Source organism: Otolemur garnettii, unplaced genomic scaffold, assembly GCF_000181295.1.
Source record: "Otolemur garnettii isolate 467f Iridium unplaced genomic scaffold, OtoGar3 scaffold00007, whole genome shotgun sequence".
Classification (NCBI taxonomy): domain Eukaryota; kingdom Metazoa; phylum Chordata; class Mammalia; order Primates; family Galagidae; genus Otolemur; species Otolemur garnettii.
In genome coordinates, this window is record NW_003852402.1 from 17102953 (window position 1) to 17121377 (window position 18425).

The 18425-nt window shown below is 46.1% G+C and overlaps 1 long non-coding RNA gene across 1 annotated transcript; it reads right to left on the minus strand.

Annotated features, from left to right (window-relative positions):
- Nucleotides 1–216: 216 nt before the first annotated feature.
- LOC111723008 lies at nt 217–18425 on the minus strand. Its single transcript, XR_002771623.1, has 3 exons — nt 18410–18425; nt 14194–14262; nt 217–256 (listed from the first exon to the last, which is right to left on the minus strand). It is a non-coding gene; the product is annotated as an uncharacterized LOC111723008 (long non-coding RNA).

Below are 18425 nucleotides of genomic sequence, written 5' to 3' on the forward strand. Positions count from 1 at the left end.
ACCTACAAGCAAGAGAAAATCCAACTCAAAATGACTTAAACCATTACAAAATGTCCTCCCTCCTACAACAACAAATGTCATGGTTCCAGGCCTGGTAAATGTGGTGGTTCAACCATAGCATTAAGGACCCACGCTTACCTGTCTTTCCACTTGGCCATCCTCAGCCTGTGGACTTGATCTCAGAGCTCAGCCCAACGTGGTTTGTGGTCCCAAGGTGTCTGCCCTGGTCCCTGGTAACACGTGTACACAGCAATGCCTGTAGGCAGAAATGGAAAGTTTCTGCTCAGTACTCTTTGGCAAGGATAGTGTCACATGTCCATTCCTAAATCAGCTGTGGATAAGGACTGTCCACAGATTAATCAGAATGGCTCAGATTAAAAATGACTGATTTCCAGGGTTGTGTAGAGACTTGACTGTTCTTGTCACATTGGCCACCCGATGCCAGGACCAAAATGGCCCTCTCTTGGCAAGAATTATTATAGAAATGATTTTTGAAGATGCTGTAAATAATTTTGTTTTTTAAAGTTCATACGAGAGCATTTAGATCATATATATTGACAGCCAACTACCATTTGGAAAATTAATAAGTATTATCACAAAAAGAGAAATATCTGTGAATTATATATACACGTATTTAAAATCAAACTTGCTATATTCCCACACACTGGGGAAAAAACTTCTACCTATACTCATCTTATTCTTTCAATTGACTAGGCCAGAAACATTGTGTATTAGTTATACATGGCTACATAACAAATTTTCCCAAAGCTGTGTTTTAACAGCTTAAAACACACATGCGTTGCCTCATGGTTTCTTGGGTGAAGAATCTGGACATGGCTTAGCTGCCCCTCTGTGTTAGTGTCCCTCCCAGGTTGCAATCACATTGTTGGCTGGTGCTGTGATCTCATCATAAGGCACAACTGGGGAAGGACCCACTCCAAGCTCATGTGGGTATCATTGACATTCAGTTCTTCATAAGTGGTTGGACTGAGGCCTCACTCCTTCACAGGCTGTTGGCCAGGGGCTGTCCTCCATTCCTTGCCACATGGACCTCTGGAGAGGCAGCTTGCTTCACTGAAGCATGCTAGCCAAGAAAGCAATAGAGTGAGTCTACCAACAAGAAAGAAGTCATGATCTTTTGTAACCAAATCACGAAAGTGAGATCCTATCAACTTTGCCACAATCTATTCATTAGAAACAAGTCACTAAGTCTCTGCCAGCCCCACAAGGGTGTGAATACCAGGAGGTGGGATCGCTATGAACATGTCATAAACTGTCCACCAAGCCTTGGCGTCACCCCCAATTTGTCTCCTTCTCCCACAGCCTATAGTCAATTCTTCAGCTGCCTTAGAGGCTGTTGCTTCAAAACAACTGATCTGGCACCGTCAGTGGTTTGCTCAGATGTCATCCACTCAGTAGCATGTGACGCATCCTTCCTAAAATCACAACTTGCCCTTTAACACACATATTTCCACCTCTCTCTCCTTATTTTTCTTTCTAGTATGGATCACCATCAGACACTCTAGATATTTTAATCATCTTTTAAGGATCTGCCTCCCCATCTTAGCACAGAAGCTCTGTGAGGACACCGATTTGGGGGGTTTTGTTTTATTTTGTTTTTTTTGATGCTGGCCAGAGCAGTGCCAAAACATATTATTAAATGAATATTAAAATACATGGAAATGTAGGCAGGGCCAATTGGCTCACGCCTGTTATCCTAGCACTCTGGGAGGCTGAGGTGAGTAGATCACTTCAGCTCAGGAGTTCAAGATAGCCTAAGCAAGAATGAGACCCCATCTTGAAAAATAGCTGGGTGTTGTGGCGGGTGTCTATAGTCCCAGCTGCTCAGGAGGCTGAGGCAAGAGAATCACTTGAGCCCAAGAGTTTGAGGTTGCTGAGAGCTATGAAATCATGGCATTCTACTGAGGGTGACAAAGTGAGACTCCATCTCAAAAAAAAAAAAAAAAATACATGGAAACATGTTCTCTTCTTTTAAAAGCCCAATACAATAAGGAAAAGCTTATGCAAAGAGTGTTAAAGATTCTATCATTTATAGACCCGTAATAGACTCTGCTGGTTTCACTGGGCTCAAAGTGAGCCCATCACAGCTGTAACATCCATTCCTAACCCCTGTGGTACCAAAACCAAGTGAAACTAAGCAAGGGAAAAGCTCCATTTCAACCTGAAAATTCTAGGGTGGTCTCCGATTTAGCCTTGAAAACCACACTCCACTGGCCTCTTGGGCTAGAACTACAGGGGCCACTCTGCCAAGGAAGCCCTCAAGTCCAAAGACCCTGTCTGCCAATGGGCAGGCTGTGGTGATGGGCGGCCACCAATGGAAGGGAGCCCAGGACAGAAAGAACCTGGGGCATTTTTCTGCTTAATAACCAGAGGGGTTTCTCCCAGGCTTCTGACACTCAGATTTATTGCTAGGGCTTTCTCAGTCTCATCAGAAGGTGTTGGAAGTGACAACAGAGTCTTGACCTTGTGTCACTGACCACAAGATATTGATCATAAAACACATCCCAATTACACAGCTGCTAAAAATGGATGGGGGTAAGAGCAATTGCATCTCAGAATTAATCGAATGTTACTGTTATTACATTCTCAGTAGAAATGGAGCAAACAAAGTTTGCTAAAATAGTGGAATCATCAAAATCTATGCCTTCATCTAATGTTGAGGTAAAGAACCATTAACCTCGACCAGAATTCCAAACAGCTGGTTCAAATGCATCTTTTGAACATGTTCAATTTGTCTTTCCACAAGGGCATGGTCTGAGGCTTGACTGCTTAATTTTGACCCAAATCAGGCTCATGTAAGTCTTCACCAAGCTCTCTCTTGGCATGTTCGTTCACTGTCCAAATAGCTCTGGAAGGAAAAATCAAGTCATTTTTTTCCTTGTGTGTTTGATTATGCATTTGAAGGAGAAAGAAGCAAGCATGGGGTGGACTCCCTTCTGTCAGCCTCTTCCTTTTATCCCCGCTGGGCTTATCCTTGCCAGCAATCCCAGGCACCCTGAAACAGAGGTACACCTCAATACTGGGTCTCAAATCCGGTGGCCGTGTAGTCTCCTGGAGAGTTTAGCAAAAAGCCAGACAACAAAAACTCCAACCAAGCTCTATAGGAATTTGCATTTTAAAGAACAGTGCCCCGCCCCCCATGATTCTGATGCAACCCAAGTTTGAGAAGGAAAAAAGTAGGAAAAATGGGGATAAGATGAAACCAAAGAGAGAGGAGAGTGTAGAGAATGGCTGTTTCTGCAGAACACATTGTCTAAAGTGGCTCCTTTTCAACAGCTGCTCTTTAAAGGTACGAGGTTAACTTTCTAAAGCAGCGGAGGACGCTGTGGGAAAGGTTTGGGTTATGATGCTTTCTGCCTCAACTGAAAGTTCAATCCCAGCCAGATGAAACGACCTGGAAATATGTCAGCCCACCCAGCCAGGAGTCCAGCTGTGCGGTGGAGCAGCTCGCTGAGGTCCCTGAGAGACTTTGTCCCCTTTCCATCCCTCCACTCTGCCACACTCAGCTCCAATTTCATCTGAAGGCTGGAAGGCTCGAGCCTGGCGGGTAACTGCCAGGAAAATAGGAATAACGTTCTCACAAGAAAAACCCTAGAAAATGGCAGCCAACTGGTTCACCTGTTCAGAACTTACCGTGAGGGCTCGTCACAAGAAATAAAACAGAGTCCACCAGAAAATACTTCAAATGATATTTTTAACTACTCACAATCCCCAGTCTTCCAAAGTAGTTACTTCCATTTGCTAATAATGACCTTCTAATTTTAATTCTTATAAACCCATGTAATGTTTACAGAGTCAGAATCAAAGCATATATATGTAGGTCACTACAAAGGTTTTGAGACAGGCTGTGCTACTGCCTGTCATTTCACTTCTGATTAACCCATGCAAATTTCAACCTGCTCAGTTTATTGGTGTTGCTGGGAGGGCTTCATTCGTTTCTGCCACAGATTTTATGGTTCTTGGTTTTTGTGTATCTTGAAACTTTTGTAATGACTGACCCTAACCCACATACATATAGTTTTGCATATAATTTTTTCTTTTAGGGTAATTATGTAATCCTTTCTTCATGTTTTTATAGTCATTGTATTTCAAATAACAGTATGGCGTTGCATTTTTTTTTTTTTAAACACAGTCCTACTCTGTCACCAAGGCTAGAGTACAGTGGCATAATCATAACTCACTGCAACTTCAAAATCCTGGGCTCAAGCAATGCCCCTGCCTCAGACTTCTACGTATCTGGGACCACCAGCCTATACCACCCCACCCATCTAAGTTTTCTAATTTTTTGTAGAGACCTGGTCTTGCTATGTTACTCAGGCTGGTCTCAAACTCCTGACCTCAAGGGATCTCCTGCCTTGGCCTCCCAAAGTGCTGAGATTTCACTGGTCCACTGAAATCTGATCCACTGATTCACTGGTCCCAGCAGCATTGCTTTTTATTGAGAAACCATAGTTTACTTAACAAAACTCTATGATTTCTTCTAGTTATTCACGATTGCAAGCAATCCTGGGATGAAAATCCATTGCCCACGGCCTTTTTACATACCTACTGCTTAAAAGATCTTCAGTTTCTTTCCTGTCCTGTGGAAGAGAGAAGAACTTTCCCAGCAGCCTCCAGGAAACATTCCTCACTGCATCCGGTCACGTGTCCATCCCTGGACTAATCACAAGGGGACGGGGTGGAGGGGGGTCCCTCACACCAAACAGTCTCTCCCAGAGCTGCCTAGAGCTGTGCCTGGCCCTTCATGGGTGCTCAATAAATATCTGGGGAATGATTTATTAAATGTCAGGCCAGCACCAATAAGGAAGCACATCAGAGCAGCATTCTGAAGTTGTCACCTGGGTCTGACACACTCGTTGTTGCTGTCACTGGCTAAAAATATGACTGATGCCATGGCAGAGAAGCCAGTTTCTCTGAGAAATTACTGAACTAGATCAATTACATAGAAACGTGTTTCTAAAGTCTCATTATGGGATATGTTCCCACTTCCCAGCTTCTTGTATTCAGCCCAGAAAGATTTCTAATGGGTCACAAATCAATTAAGGAGGCGGGCGGGGGGTGGGGGGGAAGCCTTGATGCTCCTGGAGGAAGAAACAACCATGACAATGTGGAGGGTTGTTCAAATTAATTTCCACTGGCTTCATTAGTTAAAGTTGACAACATGAGATTGCTATGACCAGCATTTATCTTTATTAAATGTGATCAAATTAATGATCCCCTCTGCGCACTGGGAGTTCGAATAGCATTTCTTCCTCCTTCTGTTCCTCTTCCTCCTGATGAGAGATGATGATGATGACAAACGCATATTGAGACTTAGCACTTGCCAGGCACTGTCTTAAACCCTTTCTATACATTAAATCATGTATTCCTCCAACAATCCTATCAACTAGGCACCATTATTCCCCTGGTTTACAGATGAGGAAACCAAAGCACAGAGGCGACCCAGCATCAGATAGTGGGCGAGCCACTGGAGCAGAGGGAAATGCCCAGCCCCCTGGGACACACCAGCCACTCTTTAGGCACAGTGTGTGTGTGATTCTTCTGCATATAACCTGGCTTTGATTTGGTCCTTAAAGACTGGGCAGTTCCAGACAGTGCCTGTGGCTCAGTGAGTAGGGCGCCCGCCCCATACACCATGAGTGGCAGGTTCAAATCCAGCCCCGGCCAAATTGCAACAAAAAATAGCTGGGTGTTGTGGCGGGCACCTATGGTCCCAGCTACTCTGGAGGCTGAGGCAAAAGAATCGCCTAAGCCCAAGAGCTGAAGGTTGCTATGAGCTATGACACCATGGTACTCTATTGAGAGCAACAAAGTGAGACTCTTCTTTAAAAAAAAGAAAAAAAGACTGGGCAGTTCCATTAATTCACTGCATTGGTTAGAGTAGGATAGGCTCTGCCATAGTGTCAAGCATCCCCAAGTTTCCTAAGTGCATTGCTTGCTTATATAAGTAAGTGGGTGCAGGTGACAATCCAGGGTGGCTGTTCTCCATTCAGTGATCCACAATCTGGGCTGCTCAGTCCATCTCAAGAGAAGGCCTCTACATTTATCACGACAGGGAAGTAGCACACTTCACTTCTACTCACTCTCGTTGGCCAGAGCTGGTCACTGGTCGTTGGTCACTGGTCGTGGGCTCCTGCCCAGAAAAGGAGGGGAGAGCTGGGCACCAGGAATGTCTGCCATACTCATTTGTTCATTCAGTAGGTACTTAGTAGGCCAAAAAAAGCATTGCGCTAGACACTGGGTATCTTAACACATTTAGGCTGCTGTAACAAATATTGTTGACTAGGCAGCTTATAAACAACAGAAATTTATTTCTCCCAGTTCTGTAGGCTGGAAATCCCAATTCAAGATGTCATCAGAGTCAGGGTCCTGGTTTCTAGATGGTGCCTTCTGGCTGAGTCCTTACATGGTAGAAGGGTGAAGTCTCTCTGTAGCTACTTTTATAAGGCCACTAATCTCATAATAAGAGCCCCACCCTCATGACTTCATCTATATGTAATTATCTCCCAAAGGTCCCACCCCATCATTTTGGGGGTTAAATTTCAGCTTATGAATTTGGGAGGATACAAATATTCAGATCATAGCATGATATGGGGATACAAAAACAAAAGTACATGGGGCTCTTTTTTTTTAATTTTGCTTTTAATTGGCTCTCAGTTGTCTTAAAGTTTTTTTAATTCTCTTTTTTTTCTTTTATTTATTTATTGATTGAGACAGAGTCTTACTTTGTGGCCCTTGGTGGCATCATAGCTCACAGCAACCTCCAACTCTTGAGCTGAAGTGATTCTCTTGCCTCAGCCTCCCAAGTAGCTGGGACTACAGGCACCCACCACAATGCCTGGCTTTTTTTCTTTTTGTAGAGACAGGGTCTCACTCTGACTCAGGCTGGTCTTGAACCTCTGAGCTCAGGGCAATCCACCCACATTGGCCTCCCAGAGTGCTAGGATTATAAGCATGAGCCACCACGCCCAGCCTAGGCTTTTTCTTGATTCTTTTTTTTAAAAAAACTATATCTGCTTTCCTATGACGGTAGGCTGCAAAATGAGCCCCAAATGTCCACATTCTAATCTTTGAAATCTGTGAATATGTGACCTCACAGAGCAAATCTGCAGATATTATTGCATTAAAGGTTTTGTTTTGTAGACAGAGTCTCTGTCACCCTGGATAGAATGCTTTGGAGTCATCACAGCAACTTTAGTCTCTTGGCTAAGCCTTGCCTCAGCCTCTCAAGTAGCTGGGATTACACGCACCTGCCATGACACCTGGTTAGTTCATCTATTTTTAGTAGCGATAGGGGCTCACTCTTGCTCAGGCTGCTCTCAAACTTGTGAGCTCAAGCTATCTTCCCTCTGTGGCCTCCTAGTATGCTAGGATTATAGGCATAAGCCATCGTGCCAGGCCTGCATTAAAGATTTTGAGATGGGAAAATGATCCTGGATTACCTGAGTTAGTCCAAGGTCATCATGAGCATCCTTAAAAGAACTCCTTCTTACCCAAGAGGCAAGAGGATCAAGTCAGTGGCCTCCTAAGAGGGTAGCAGAAGTGAGAGGTTGGAGTGATGTGAGAAACTCACAAGGTCAGAAACACAGATGGCCCATGGAGGCTGGGCAAGGCGAGGGAGCAGATCCTCCCCTGAAGTCTCCAGGAAGAACACAGCTCCGCCAACATCTTGATTATAGACTTTTGGCTTCTAAAATTGTAAGAGAATAAGTCTGTGCTATTTTTAGCCATTACATTTGCAGTACTTTGTTACAGCGCCAATAAGAAACAAGGACACCTACTGCCAGGCCTGGGATGGGAGAGGCACAAAAATTAATAGGAGTGCTGATAATCATAGCTGCAATATCCATGGTGTGCTTACTCTGTGCTGCATACTGACCTAGGCTAAACCCCCACAGGGGTTGCTGCTCAGGAAGCTGAGACAGCAGGACTGCTTGAGGCCAGGAGTTCAAGACCAGACTGAACAACATAGTGAGACCCTCATCTCTACTAAAAACAGAAAAAATTAGCAGGGTGTGGTGGTGCATTCCTATAAGTCCCAGCTACTTGAGAGGCTGAGGTGGGAGGATCTCTCCAGGCCAGGAGTTCGAGGCTGCAGTGAGCTATGATCATGCCACTGCACTCCAGCCTGAGCAACAGAGTGAGACTCATCTCTGAAGTAAAGAAAACAAATAAATAAAACACCTGACAACGTGTGAGATGCGTGTCCTCATTATCTCCATATGGCAGATGTGAAGCTGAAGCTTATAACCGTTAAGAAACCTTTCCGGCTCGGCGCCTATAGCTCAACCGGCTAAGGCGCCAGCCACGTACACCTAAGGTGGTGGGTTCGAATCCCCAGCCCGGACCCGCCAAACAACAATGACGGCTGCAACCAAAAAATAGCCGGGCGTTGTGGTGGGCGCCTGTGGTCCCAGCTACTTGGGAGGCGGAGGCAGGAGACTCGCTTGAGCCCAGGAGTTGGAGGTTGCTGTGAGCTATGATGCCATGGCACTCTACCCAGGGGGACAGCTTGAGGCTCTGTCTCAAAAAAAAAAAAAAGAAAGAAACCTTTCCAAGGAGACACAGCTCTGAGGGGTCAGGTCAGGATTCCAGCTTTGAATCTAGCAAAGACGTTATTCGAGCCTTGCCCAGGGCACGCCATTAGCGGCAGAGGCAGGCCCAAACCTCAAGCCTCCCAGCTGATTACAGAGGACTCTTTCCTTAAAGTGTATTTAACGGGGTAGGGATCACTGTACCTGTGGAGGGGGCTGCATCTGATGGGGGTGTGGCCCTGAGGAGAAGCCAGGCCTGAAAGGGGACTGTGGCCCCACGTAGATTCCTCAGGATTCCTCCCTGGCCTGCTGGGGTGTTGCCGCGTACCAGCCGTACAGAGGCCCCACGTAGGCGCGCAGGTCCCAGCAGCTGCTTCTGAGCCTCCAGCCAGCGTTACTGCCTTTGTCCGCGGCGAAGTTGGGAAAAGTATTTCCAAGTCCACCAGCACAGTGCTCCTGCGGTCCTTGCAGGTTCTAGACTCTGAAGTATGGGTCACTTAAAGAGCAAAATGCCCTCTGCACCTGCCTGGCTGAATTGGCCTTGGAGCCACTGGAGGCCTCCGCAATTATATGTTCTGCGCGCCACCTAGTGGTAGCCAGAGCCTCCAGCGCTTTTGTCGACCCAGACCTGGTCTTGAGGAAGGGCCTTCTCTTTCCATCTGAGGTCTCTTCCCAGAGGCTTAGGTGATGCGGAGGCTGCCAGCACCCTTCGGAGAGGCCCAAGGCCAGCTAGTGCCCCCAAGCTCTGTGCGTTTATAATGAAACTGCCCCACCCTGGGCTCTGCCTGAGCGTCTGGATGCCGTTCTGGGTTAAGACACAGAGTACTAATTCCTTTGTCATTTACCAGCCTTCCCCAGTGAGGGCAGGAAGGCTGTGGGGGCATCAGCATCTCATTTCAATGTGAGAGAAACTTGCAGAGGAAAGAGAATTTTAAAAAGCTACTGAGAACACACATTCATTTGACAACTTAGATAAAATGGACCAATTCCTTGAAAAATACAAATGACTACAACTCACCCAATATGAACCAGATCATTTGAATATGCCTACAACTGTTAAGGAAATTGAATTTGTAATTTTCAAGCTCCCAAAAAAGAAGTCTCCAGATCCAGATGGTTTCACTGGAGAACTCTACCAAATGTTTAGAGAGGAATTAACACCCTCGCCATACATTCTCTTTCAGAAAATAGACAAGAGAACACTTCCCATTTCATTTTATGAAACTAGTAGTTCCCTGATATTAAAACGGAAGATAGTACAAAAAGAAGACTACAGATCAACATGCCTCAGGAACATGAACACAAAAATCCTTAACAAAATAGTGGCAGGTAGAATTCAGCAATATAGCAATAAGAATTGCATAGCACAACCAAGGGGAGTTCATTCCACAGATGCAAGGCTGGTTGAATATTTGAAAATCCAGCAGTGCAATCCACCATATAAATAGCAGGTGTGTGAGCCACCATGCCCACAAGGAACACCTTTTAACTTAATAAAGAAGAGAAATCACATGATCCTATAAATTAATGCAAAAAGAGCATTGACAGGGTGGAACCTGTGGCTCAATGGGTAGGGCACTGGCCCCGGGTACTGAGGGTGGCAGGTTCAAACCTGCCCCAGACAAACTGCAAACAAACAAACAAACAACTCCCCCCCCCAAAAAAACCAATATTCTTGGACGGCACCTGTGGCTAAGTGGGTAGGGTGCCAGCCCCATATACCGAGGGTGGTGGGTTCAAACCCAGCCCTGGCCAAACTGCAACAATAAAAAATAGCTGGGCGTTGTGGCAGGTGCCTATAGTCCCAGCTACTCAGGAGGCTGAGGCAAGAGAATCACCTAGGCCCAGGAGTTGGAGATTGCTGTGAGCTGTGTGATGCCACAGCACCCTAATGAGAGCGATAAAGTGAGACTCTGTCTCTACCAAAAAAAAAAAGGCATCGACAAAAATCAACATCTATTCATGACTTAAAAAAACTCTCAGAAAATGGAAATATAGGAAAACCTTTTTAAATTTAGTTTAATTTTATATTTATTTATTTTATTTTTTTGAAACAGAGTCTCACTATGTTGCCCTCAGTAGATTGCCATGGCGTCACAGCTCACAGCAACCTCAAACTCTTGGGCTTAAGCTATTCTCTTGTCTCAGCCTCCCAAGTAGCTGGGACTATAGGCACCTGTCACAATGCCTGGCTATTCTTTTTGTTGCAGTTGTCACTGTTGTTTAGCTGGCCTGGGCTGGGTTCGAACCCGCCAGCCTCGGTGTATGTGGAGGTGCCCTACCCACTGAGCTACGGGTGCCGCCTATTTATTTATTTTTTTGAGACAGAGTTTTACTCTGTTGCCCTGGATAGAGTACTATGGCATCATAGCTCACCTCAAACTCTTGGGGTCAAGTGATCCCTTGCCTCAGCCTCCCAGGTACTGGTACCACAGGCACCCACCACAACACGTGGCTAGTTTTTCTATTTTTAATAGAGATGGGGAGGGGTCTTAGTTTTGCTCAGGCTAGTCTTAAACTCCTGACCTCAATCAATTCACCTGTCTCAGCCTCCCAGAGTGCTAGGATTACAGGTGTGAGCCACCATGCCAGCAAGGAACACCTTTTAACTTAATAAAAAGCATCTATCAAAAAACGATAAGCTAACATACTTCCTGCTTAAAAGACTGAACGCTTTCCCCCATGAGATTGGTATCAAGGCAAAGACATCCACACTCACCACTTATATTCGGCACAGTGCTGGAAGTTCTAGCCGGTGAAGTAAGACAAGAAAGAGAAATAAAAGGCATACAAGTTTTGCTTATGTTTGCAAATCAAGCAAGGTTAAGGTCATTTATGAGGCCTAATTGGCTTTGTCTGTTCAGGGATTCCTCACTCACTCCAGTCTTCACAGAGATGATGGAATCATCTGGGAAAACTTTCTAATGAATTAGCAAAACCCAAGTTCCATTGGCAGAGATTTGATTTGCCTGGTCCAGGGCAAGGCCTCTGCACATGTATATTGTAACACTCCCAGGAGTTTCGAACGTGCATATTTAGCAAATGTGAGAACCACTCTGCTAAATGAAGGGCTCCCACAAAACATCTCAACACAGCGCTTCTCCAAGTGTGGTCCCCAGTGAATGGCACACCAGCCCCACCTGGGACATGTCAGAAATGCCCATTCTCAGATCCCACCCCAGACTTCCTGAATCAGAAACTCCAGGCCTGGGGCGCAGAGACTGGCTTTGTAATGAGCCCTCAGTCTGATTCTGGTGCCCACTCAAGTTTGAGAACTTTTGCCTCAGCAGACAGATTCTAGAAGCAGCCAACTCCCACACTGAAAATTACATCTGGTTCAAAAGCATCAGGAACAGTGTTGAACCTCCCCGGTGATCAAAAGCAACATGAAAACAACAGGGAAATCCCATTTGACTCTTGGCAAATTGAAAACTACAGCGAACAAAAGAGAATGTTTTATGATTTCCTTTTCACACAGCTAGGTTAACACAACCACCCAGTTCATCAGGGACTGAGTGGGTTCCCAGAATTGGGGACTTTCTGGGCAAAAGCCAGGAAAGTTCAGGGCAAGTTGGTCCCTTCCCACAAGCCTATCGGATCAGTATAATTACTGCTCGCTCTGTTTCCCCACTGGGCTGTAATTCACAGGGCCTGGAATGCTGTGTCTGGTGTTACAGCCTTGTCTGCAGCCTCGTATATGAAAGGTGCTCAATCAATATTTGGAGATGGAAGGAAGAAAGGAACAAGTGGAGGGAGAGATGGGAGGAGGGAAGACAGACAATCGCTAGGCAGTCAGTCCCTCTCTCGGTATTCCTAAACTACTGGACATATGCCATGACTATAGTTCTGGCTCACTGTAGTATAGGTATTATAAATAAGTATTGCAGCTACTTATTTACAGGTCTTCTGACCATGAGCTGATTTTTCTGGTGGACTGTATCCTGCCACCATCATGTAATCAAAGGCATCATAGCCTAGAGGGGAAGAGAATGAGAGCTGAGTTCAGTCTGGCCTGAGTTCAAGTCCAATTCTATGGATGATCAACTGTGAGACTTTGGAGAAGTGAGTTCACCACCTCAGTGTCCTCATCTGAAAAATGGGTATAATAGGAATAACACAGGACTGACTTACCTTCTGGGGTTGTTGTGAGAATTTAACATGAGTTACTGCATGGAAACCACCTATGCTGGTTCAAAGCTAGACATTTTCAGACATTCTATATGTCTGAAACATATAGAATGCTAAATAATGTCAGCTATAACTTTTGGCCAAGGAGGGGAGCACACACACCCCATGTGAGGGATCAGAAGTAACCTTATGGTGACCTGGAAGCTACAGGTGGGTGTATTTTCTGGATGGTGGATAGACAGCTGTCTCTGGCCACTTTCAAATAGTTGAGGGGGAACTTTTCAAGGTCAGGAAGATGACTCAGGAAGGTTTCAGGCTGGCACTGGTCTTACCGTGCCCATGTCTCCCTTCCTATGTCTCCTCCTCATGTCTCTACGCCTAGGGGCATCAGGGTACCTGATCAATTACACATCCACATGCATCTCACTTGAGGGGAGCAAGGGGCTCCCTTTGGAAATTGAGCTCCATGGTTGGGATCCCAAGACCTGGAATGTGGAGCAGAGTAGGTGCTTTGTAACCATTTGCTAAATGACCGATTTTAATGAGTCTAAACATCTTTTTAATCTCCATTGTCTATCAGTGCCCACATATGGCTTATCTCTGGCCCTAAACTTCACCAAAGCCCAGATGAGTCCTTCCCATTGGGTCATGAACCAGGAAGTAGAAAGGCCATAAGCAAAATAGCTCCACGTTGGCCAAGCATGGTGGCTCATGCCTGCAGTCCTAGCACTCCAGGAGGCCAAGGCAGGGGAAACACATAAGCTCAGAAGTTTGAGACCAGCCTGAGCAAGAATAAGACCCTATCTCTACTAAAAATTACAAAATTAGCTGGGCTTTGTGGCAGTCACTTGTAGTCCCAGCTGCTAGAGAGGCTGGGGTAGGAGGATTGCTTGAACCCAGGAGTCTGAGGTTACTGTGAGCTAGGCTGACGCTGAGGCAACAGAATGAGACTCTGCTTCCAAAAAAAAATGGCTCCACCTGGAAATCCCTCAGGATTCCTCCTTTCCCCATTCCCCCTTGGACGTGTCAGCAAAAGGAAAGAAAACATGCTGGGTGAAATTATTAAGAGAGTGGGAGTCGTCTTCTTGCTCCTGATCCTTTATTAGGAATCTACAAGAGCCCTTTTGTCCTGGCCTCTCGCTGGCATCACACACGTTCTCTGTGCTCTGAGGCACTAAATAGCCTTATGTCTTTGAATGCAGAGCTAACCGTGGGGTCAGGCGTCACGAGAGGATCCTCCCAGAAGAGAGTGCTTGTGAAACCCACAAAGGCTGAATTAGCACCAGCCTTCCCTCTTACCCTGCCCTCCCAATGGATCGTCCCGCCTGCCTGTCCCACTGGGACATGCCACCAACAGTGGTTTAACAAACTTATTTATCAGTTTCTCCATCCTTGCCCGGGAGTGTTTAAGGACAGGGATGCTGTGGGTTCCTCCTGTGTTTAGTGAGCCCCACCTATGAGGTACCTCGTACGACGCTAAACATTGAAGGTGGAGATGGGTAAGACGCACCACCCAGGAGTGTACAATCAGGAGCCTCATGTCTCATTCATGTCCGCAACCTTGGCATTACCACAGTGCCTGGGAAATGAAAAAGAAGTTTGTTGAAGGAATGGATGAAAATCCCTGAGTGACCTCCAATCAGGTTGCAGAAGGTGCTGCCATGACCGTCCATTCTAGCACTGCCTAGCCTGCCCCTGCCCTTGGGGAGGAGCGGTGATGGGGACAGATAGCTCTGTGTCACCTAAGAACTGAAGGCATCCTTTCTCGGGTGGATCAACAGCCAGCTCGATCCTGCCTTTGTGGACAAGAAACCTGCAAAACCTGGCGGGGCACAGTGGCTCACGCCTGTAATCCCAGCACCCTGGGAGGCTGAGGTGGGTGAATCACCGGAGTTTACAAGTTTGAGACCAACTTGAGCAAGAGCAAGACCTTGCTTCTAAAAATAGCTGGGCATTGTGGTGGGCACCTGTAGTCCCAGCTACTTGGGAGGCTGAGGCAAGAGGATCACTTAAGCCCAAGAGTTTGAGGTTGCTGTGAGCTATGATGCCATAGCACTCTACTGAGGATGACAAAGTGAGACTCTGTCTCAAAAAAAAAAAAGAAAAACCCTGCAAAACCAAGACCCGTTTTTCCAGGAGTGGAAGTGTATTCAGTGTTCTCGTCATCTTATTTTTTATTCCTTTTAACAAAAACAGGGTCATCTAGAACATACTATTTTGTAATTTTGGCTCCCCCTGCCACTCAAACAGCAACATAATGAACATTTTTCCACATCCCTAAATTTACAAGTAAAGCAGCCCTTATAATGGTTGCCTAACGTTCCTTTGAATAGATGTATTAGCCTTTACTGAACCAGTTCCCTAGTTTGATATTTTCAGGTACGTCCAGATTTTTGCTGTAACGAATATTCTTATCCCTCAATCCTTAGGAAAACTTCCCAGAAGAATTACCGAGTGAAGAGCATGTGCATGTGAACAGCCCTTGGCAGAGACCGCCACACTGCCCTACAGGAAGAGCTCCTCCTGGGAATGTATGAGCAGACGGCCCCCTGGAGCATACGTGGGCAATTTTATCCAGCTCCACAGCCTTATCGGAATCCCTTGGGACCACCTGCATTTCAGAATTCAGAATTTTTCACCTTCTAGAGAAGCACCACTTGTTTCCCAAGTATCCCGTCAGACCTCCAGCCGATTCCGGGCCAGACCCCCGGTCCCGCTCATTCGTATTTCCTCCCAAGAGCATCTGAACAGTCACGGTGAGTGAGACAAATCAAGATCGCAACACCTCGTGACAGCCGAGGGCAGGCTTGGCCTCTACACAAAGTGGCAAAGCTAAAGTTTTGGAGCTAAATGTATGTTTTAAAAAAAAAAGAAAAAGTTCAGTTCTAAGAATTTCTGCCATTTGGGTTTATAGTAAAGGAAACGTGCACCAGTGTCAAGTTGCTTTGCTGCTTTGCAAGGGAAATTGGCTTTGAAGGACTGAAGAAGGTCATGAGATGCCTGAGATCTGCCTGAGAAGAAAATCTGTGTTGGTTTATTTTTATGTCAGATTAATATGAGGGTGCACATGATCAGGTTACAGTGGTTGTGTTTGTTGGTCAAGTCCCTGTTGTAGTTGTGTCCCGCCCCCAGGAGGTGTGCCATGCACCCTTACATCACGCCCATTAGCTGGGAGCACACTGATCCCCCTCCCTCCTCCTGACTCCCTCCTGCCTCCTCCTCCTCTCCCCAAACTTGAATTGGGCTGAGTTTTTCTCTTATGTGGGTGTGTATTAGTTCGTCTACTGGCTTCGTGTTGTTATTGAGTACATTGGATGCTTGCTTTTCCATTCTTGAGGTACTTTACTAAGGAGAATGTTCTCCAACTCCATCCAGGTTAATACAAAAGATGTACAGCCTCCATCTTTTCTTAGGGCTGAACTGTATTCCATGGTGTACATATTACACAGCTTATTAATCCATTCTTGGGTTGATGGGCATGCGGGTTGATTCCACATCTTGGGCATTGTAAATTGAGGTGCAATAAACAATCTGGTGCAGATTATCTTTTGGTAAAATGATTTTTTTTTCCTCCTGGGTAGATACCTAGTAATGGGGTTATGAAACTCAGTGTGTAAATCCTCGCTTCATTACAACAAGCTGGGTGACACTGGGCCAGTGGCTTACCCTCTCTGGGCTTCGGTTGCCTTACCTCCGAAGAGTATGCCATGCCAGCACCATGAGAGATGACAAAGGATAACACGCATAAGACACTTAGCACACCCCTGAGTGGTATCGACTACATGGGAGTCGTCCTTAGACGTGCCCTTGCAAATGGCAGAGCTGGGAAGTGACAGGCCCAGCTTTTGCTAGAACACTAGGTGGGACTCTTTGAACACTAGGACCCTTCTCATCCCACAGCCCCCAAAGCCAACACCCAGAATTCCTGCTATGACTCACCCAAGCAGAAAGCCCAGAGATTTGGGTGGAAGGAAGGCCCAACTGAAGCCACAGTGGAATTTCTCCCAGTGGCCCCAAATGGCTCTGCCTTCTGTGGTGCCACTGGGGGCCTCTGTCTCCCTGGTGCCCTGCTTAGGTGGGGCAAAGCCCAGGCCAGCCCAACCTAGACCTCCACAGACACCTATTTTGATGTCCTAGAGTGTGGTTGTTACAAATGAAGGGCCAGACAGTTCTCAGCTGCAGCTCCAGGGGCAGCCAACACCCCCTGGGCAGGACACCAGCAAAAAGTCACTCTGCCTTCTTAAGGCCAGGGGCTGCCCAGTGGGAGGAGGTGCGAGAAAAGTGAAGGTTTGCTATCCTCTGTCAGACCACAGGTGGGTGCTTAGGTGTGAGAGAGGGGCGTGAAGGTGGCAGGGACAGAGGTCTGCAGGGACAGGGTGGAGTGGATGGCAGGGACAACCTAAGACCTCCTTCCACTGCGCCCACCGCCACATACCTGGGTTGTTTACTACACTTGTGGGGAAAGGCAAAGAGAGAAGGAACAGAATGTGAAATAAAAGCCTGAAAAGCCTTCTGTCGGGTCCCACTGTTTACAAAGTTTTACCAACACAGATTATAGCACCTCGGTTGCTAGAGGCTCTTTGCACTGAGAACCCTTTCTGAGATGAGCTTGTGTTTGCCAAGAATAATTTTGCCAGGTCTGAATTGCTTTCCACCAGGAAATGGAAATTTCCAGAAGCCCCCCAGCCAATGGAGTCTTTCACAGCTCACCCAATAGACCCTGGAAAATAGCAAACAGCCGCCTCATCTGTCTAGAAAGTACTGCAGGGGGTTCTTTAAAAGAGTTAAAACATATTCTAGAATCCACCGTAAAACATTACCAAAGGTGTTTCTTAATTGCTCACAAGCCTGCTAATCTTACGTGGCAATGACTTTATTTCTAAACAGGCCTTTCAATCTCAATCGATATAGATTTCCATGTTCACTTTGTGTGAATCATAGTAAGATCAGATTTCATCTGCACCTTTTTCAGTTAACAATATCCCATTAATACTTGCCCGGGGTTTTATAATCTTATGTTAATTCTAACAATAACATGCCGTTTAATTGCATTCAGATACCACGGATTTCTTAACTGGACTATAAAAAAAGGATTTTCAGGGCAGCGCCTGTGGCTCAAAGGAGTAGGGCGCCAGCCCCATATGCCAGAGGTGGTGGGTTCAAACCCAGCCCTGGCCAAAAACTGCATAAAAAAGTTTTCTCACTATTATAAACAACACTGTAGTGAACATCTTTGTGCGTAAGGTATTTTCACATGCCAACTATTTACATTAATTTTCAGCTATTTATTCAACTTCTGTTTATTGGGTACCTATTATGTATATCAGGCCCTGGCAGTCTCTGCCCCCAAGATCTAAACATTCTACATTTCAATAATTTTCAGATCTTCCTCACAGGGGCTCAGATACGTCTTTAAAAATCCTTTGCATTAAAAATTGTAGCATTCTCAGTCAAAAAAGTATAGATTGGGGCCTGCCTACTTTAGTGGTAGCTGGGACGCACCAAGTTCCACAATGCAAAGGGACACTCTGCCTTGCCTCCTTACAGAGCAGGCTGTAGATCCGGGATGTCGAGCAAGGTGGTAGCTCATTTCTATAAGAGGTGACCTGGAGGCTGGGGCAAGGCTGCTAGGACTGCACTGCACACCCCTCTGCACTGATGCCAGGGGTTGGGGAGAAACTTCGCCTCCTCTGGACAGCCTGGCTCCCACCGGGGAAGGGGTGTACCTTGCATTCTCCCAGC